A 6000-nucleotide genomic window follows, 5' to 3' on the forward strand; every position below is an offset into this window, starting at 1 on the left:
AGGGACAAATGCTCTCAGTAGCCCATTGTTCCAATAATCTGTTGTGCTTCTTTCAAAGTAGTTGGAGACTTCACCTGCTGAATAGTTTTCAACACTGGTTGAGGTATAGTACACTGTGGTACTGACTATATCATGCCCAGAAACTTAACAGTCTGTATTGGACCTTTTACTTACCCAAAGATTAATCATCCAGCCATAACTCAACATAAAATCATTAACAGTCTTTAAATCCTGTGTCACCTGCTCCTTCGATTCACCAGACAACATGATGTCATCGATGTAATGATACACTTGGTAAATAACTTGTGGTATAACAGTGGCAAGGTCATATGCAACCAGTCCATGGCAAATGGTAGGGCTATGAAGGTAGCCCTGCGGAAAACAGTGGGAGTGTATCATCTTCTATCACAAGTAAAAGAAAATTGGTCCTGGGACTCATCATCAATAGGAATTGAAAAGAAAGTGTTTGCCAGATCCAATACTGCATGTCATTCTCCTGCTGTTTCAGTTATTTTGTCCACTATGGTGATCATATCAGGTACTGCAGTCGCAAAAGGAGGAGCTACCTTGCTGACACCCCTGTAATCAATTGTGAGTCTATATGAACTATCTGGTTTCTTCATGTGGTACAATGGAGGATTAAATGGGCTGACCGCTTCACACACCTGCTTGCAGCAATGCTTCACAGTGTCTCCAAATTCTTTTAAACCTCCATGTATGCGGCACTCTTTGAGATTTAGAGGTTGTGCCAGAGGAGGAATATACACTGGGCACAGCCAAAAACATAAGTGCTGAGGGTATGCCTATGGACTGCCCTCTCAAAGTATCCATTTCAATTATGTTTTCTGGTAGTTCAGATACCAAAACTTCAGTTGGGAAAACTGGTCCTTTCCCTCTTTGGAGTCTGCACTGAACACAGGCCGCTCACGTCTGCATACCTCTTAAGCCTTCTATAGCTACCCATGTGTGCTGTGAAGTGGGGAGGTGTGAAACATAAAATAGTGAGATCTCTGCTCCTGTGTCCAGCAAAGCTGTACATCTTAAAGGGCTCACATTTGATTGCCAATATATTGGCATTGTTACATAGAGGTGTTGGTCCCTAGGTTTCACAACATATATGTTAAAATACGTATACTTGTGGCTCTTGGGACCCGATTTCCTTTAATAAAGGGTGTGGTACCCTCCACCCACACCTCTGTACCTTGTACTGCTCAAGTGTTTTTTGTACTTCTGCATATAAAAAAGGGTGGTGCTATGGGTGTCACTGGGGGAAGAGGATGTGCTTCCATTTCCACATCACTCTTTGAAATGTGCTTAGAGACAGTACCCTTGTGTTTCTCTTGAAATGCTTTACACTGTTTAAACAAATCTGCAGTGGGTATATCATATATTTTATCTTTAGGTACTTAACAAATTTAACTTTAACAAATCAAAAAAACATTTGTTTTCTAGTCACTTTCTATCGAGTACCTGTGGTGGGAATTTATACTTTTCCCGTTGTTCCCCATCCCTCCTGCAACAGGGCGTTGTCTGTGCTTGCTAACAGTGTTTAATTCTATCAACTGACTCAACATGATACATACATCAAATATAGTTGTTTCAACAGTTTGGATAACAGACAACAATGCAAATAAAGTAGATTTCAAATGAACAGGTACTGTTTACAACAATTGTGTAATCATATGAGGGATTGTTTGCCATATCAGTTTCTGGCCACACCACATTTACAAAGAAACCAGTACCAACAGCATCCTGCTTGGCACTTGTTGACCCATGTCTCTTTATTCCAGTCAAACATGCAAATTCATGAACCTCTGAATCCCTGCTCCTATGTCAGACCAAGGTGTTTTAAGTATCAAGTCAAACTGGTGATCATACCCTTGTGCAATTGAATTTCTCACTAAATGTAACTGTCAAAATGCATTATCAGTCTCTCTTGCACTCTGCATGTATAATGTGATACGGGGATCCATGCTTAATTATCCAACACTTTGCTATCATCTCTCCCAATCTTAACAACCAGCTGAACAATCCCTTATAATATTTTTGACTGTGTTTATTCCACATTTCTGACAATCCTGTTGCTGTATATGACCTGGTTTCCTAAGTCCATCTGGCTATGGACTGCAGTTAAACTGTCCCACATCCATCCTGCTAGTATTCTCTATTCTGCTTCTTCTCATTATAGGTAATATTTGTCCTGCTATAACTTCTGTATGTTCAATCTCTTCATGAAAGTAATCTGTACCAATATGGGTTAAATCCTACCAAGCACTTGTCTGAATGAGTCACCAGGACACTATGGGTGGCTTAATTGCCCTCTCTGTTTTACCACTTGTTGTTTACAACATCAAGCACATACTTGAAGAGATGTTGCTCTAATTCATCATTCTGTTTTCCTTGATCCCTTATGCATGCAGGAAGTAAAGCCAATTTGATGGTAATCTGAAACCCAATGCTGGGAACCCACGACAGGAGTCACCACGACATGTTCAGTTCGAATGTTGAGTAGCGCGACCTATTGTTCTGATTGACTGTTTAGTATAGTGACTGTGAGTAAATGCGATTAATGAAGAGGACGGCACCAGATAATAACATCCATGTGGACGCGGACAGTAATCTTTCTACACTTAAGTGGGCAGTTACAGAATACCTTATTATGTAAGCCTTACTTAATAACATGGAACAGGCGGAGCCCCTTTCAACTGCCAGTTGTGGGCATGCTCAGTTTAGAGCAGCCAGAATGAGAGGTTGGCTGGTGCAATGTGTGACATTCACTTAGCACAGCATGGTAACATCATTCCAGTACAAACAATAGCTTATAGTATACATTGAAGGCATACAGCCACAGAAAAAGTACATTTATGTATTTTGTTACTTTCCTAATTTTGGCAGTCATTTTGAATTGACTTATTTAACTATCTTATACCTTGGAGCCTACAGCATTTAAGGGTGCATTATATTATAAGTTGAGAATTTGTTCTCTTTAATTATTTCTGAAATTGAAAATAAAGTCAAAAACTGATAGATTCTTTGGCTAAAAATATATTATTATTATTGTTTATTTATATAGCGCAACCAAATTATGCAGCATTCTACATTAAATATTTTAAGCATTCACATCAGTCCTGTTCCATTCAATCTTACAGCCTAAATTCTCTAATACACAAGGACACACATACGGGTCAATTAACCTACCAGCATGCTTTTGAAGTGTGGGAAACTGTACAAACAGACAAACCAGTATTGCCTGCCTAGGATAACACATGATCTCCTTGTAAAATCTGCTCTTTGCTTCTATACTAAAATTTAGTTTTACCATAACACGTTAAATACCTCCCAACATGACAAAGTTCACTCTGAATACATTTCCTATTTGGTTAACACAGATTGTGAAGTGTAGGGCAAAAGTGTTTTTCACCAGTTGAAAGTAAACAAGTAATGCAGATCTAGTAGTGTTAAATAAAAATAAAAAAGTTACAACACCATGTGAGGGCCCACAATAGTCTTGGGTCCTTGAGCAATTGCTTCCCCAAATACCAGAACTAAGATTGAAGTGAATGTGTGATAGTAAAAGGGACCAAAATATATTTACAGTAGTTGGGTCCTCTATATTATAGGGAGCGTAGCATATTGTCAACAGGAATCAGATGTGTGACTGTAGCAATACCACTGAGATGAAAAAAATAGGATTTTCACAATAGACATCAGCTGATGTTATGGTAGCCATCAATTGACCCAAGTTCTGCAGGTTTAAAAGTTTTAAAACAATTGCCTGCCATGTTGTTTTCAGTCTTTGCCCGCCATCCACAAATACCTCTAGTCATGATCTGCGTCTGTCTGCAGTATGTTATCTGCTCTTTGCATGTTGATTTGTCTGTATCAGGTCCGGCCTGCAACTGGTTAAGCCTGGATAATTCGATCTGGATCCTGATCACTTGTGCCTGGCCTCTAAAATACTGCCTTTTCCAGCAGGTGCCAGTTCACCAATTGTCGTTGTTTCTGGACTCACTTTCAGCCCTCTTGTAATCTGTTTCCGACTGCTGTGTCTCACGAAAGCATTACCAAGTGCTCTGTTCCTGACTGCTGTATCTCACGCCAGCATTACCAAGTGCTCTGTTCCTGACCGCTGTAACTCCTGGGCCTGTCCACGGCATCTATCTCACACACCTCACTATAGGCGTGTTACACCGGGTGCCAGTTTTGAGTCTTCTGTGGTTCATTCCAACATTCAGCTACTACTGTAATGATCCTGCTTCTGCTGCAGACAATACATAAGTAAGCCAACTCCTATCATTTATAGACTGTCTCTGAGAATTTGTTATCTTCAGTGTTTGCTTTAGCAACGTTCAGTTATTCTTACCTCATGAAGATGTTCTAGCATTCAGCCACTTCCTGTGTTTACTCAGTTCCTGCTGTTTATCCAGTGCAGTATCTCATTCCTATTTTACTACTACTCCCAATATCTGCTGCCATTTTATTATGTTCCTATGGGCTGGTACTTGTTGTATGTACCACTGCCTACATCTAGTTATCAACTTCAACAACTCATCATGGTTTGCATACTGGGAACCCTGACACCTCTATTTTGTCTGAGTATATTTTCATTTATATTCTACTCATGAAGTATTGCAGGTAAGCTGTTTCACACATCTAATATTATTATTGTTTATTTGTATAGCACCACCAAATTATGCAGAAATTCCAGAGTATATGGGTTCTTTCACTTAACTCCCTATCCCACTGGAACTTAAAGTCTAAACTCCTTACCACACAAACACTAGGGTCCTTTTTTTTATAGCTAAGATCAACAATTCCGAAGAACACAGGGCAGGGGACTGTATGGCATGCTCTCCTCTTCACCTACTTCTTAACTCCTACACCAGCAGGGGGTAGAGAAGAAGTTGTCGATTCTTAGCAGAAGCCATTTGACCTACCAGCATGTTTTTTGGACTGTGGGAGCTAACAGGAGCCCCCCAAGGAAAATTATGCACTACAGGAAAAATATACAAACTCCACATAGGAGTATTAATGATGTCTGCTCACGAGGCGCTACCTCTCACCAGGTCTTCTTTTGACAAGAATGTCTCTCTTTTGCCATACAGTCCCCCTGCCCTATTTTCTCCTTAATTGTTACTCTTATGGATTTGTATAGATTAACTTCTTCATGGTTATAATATTTTTAATAAAAAGCATCCTATTTATTGTATTTTTATTGTGCTTTGTGGTATTTAATAAACAAATCTAGTAGACAGTATGCTGAGATATAAACACTTAGGGGCATATTCAATTGTCCGCGGGATTGCCGAAAATCCCGCGGTGGGCGCAGGATTACCGTTATTACGTGGAAAAACCATTAATACGGTAATTTACTCACTGGATTTCAGCTTGCAGATCAGGGAGCTGCGAGCTGAAATCCAGCGAGAGATTACCGTATTAACGGTAATAGTTTTTCCGCGCTCGATCCCACAGAAAAATTGAATACCCCCCAATGAATGATAATGTATCCATTAATTTTGTACAATTAAGGTTAAAAATGATGGTTCACTTATGGGCAGCATGGTGGCTTAGTGGTTAACACTTCTGCCTCACAGCACTGGGGTCATGAGTTCCCAACCATGGCCTTATCTGTGTGTAGTTTGTATGTTCTCCCCGTGTTTGCGTGGGTTTCCTCCAGGTGCTCCGGTTTCCTCCCCCACTCCAAAAACATACTGGTAGGTTAATTGGCTGCTATTAAATTGCCCTTAGTCTCTCTCGGTCTGTGTGTGTATGTTAGGAGATTTAGGTGCATATTCAATTGTCTATGGAAACGCCGAAAATCTCGCGTGGTAATAGTGCGCGGAAAAACAGTTATTACGGTAGTTTTCTCGCTGGATTTCAGCTCGCAGCTCCCTGAGCCGCGACCTGAAATCCAGCTAACTATTACCGTAATAATGGTAATAGTTTTTACGCTGCGGGGAATCCGGACAATTGAATATGCCCCTTAGACTGTAAGCTCCA

The sequence above is a fragment of the Mixophyes fleayi genome, chromosome 6 (assembly GCF_038048845.1).
Source record: "Mixophyes fleayi isolate aMixFle1 chromosome 6, aMixFle1.hap1, whole genome shotgun sequence".
NCBI lineage: Eukaryota > Metazoa > Chordata > Amphibia > Anura > Limnodynastidae > Mixophyes > Mixophyes fleayi.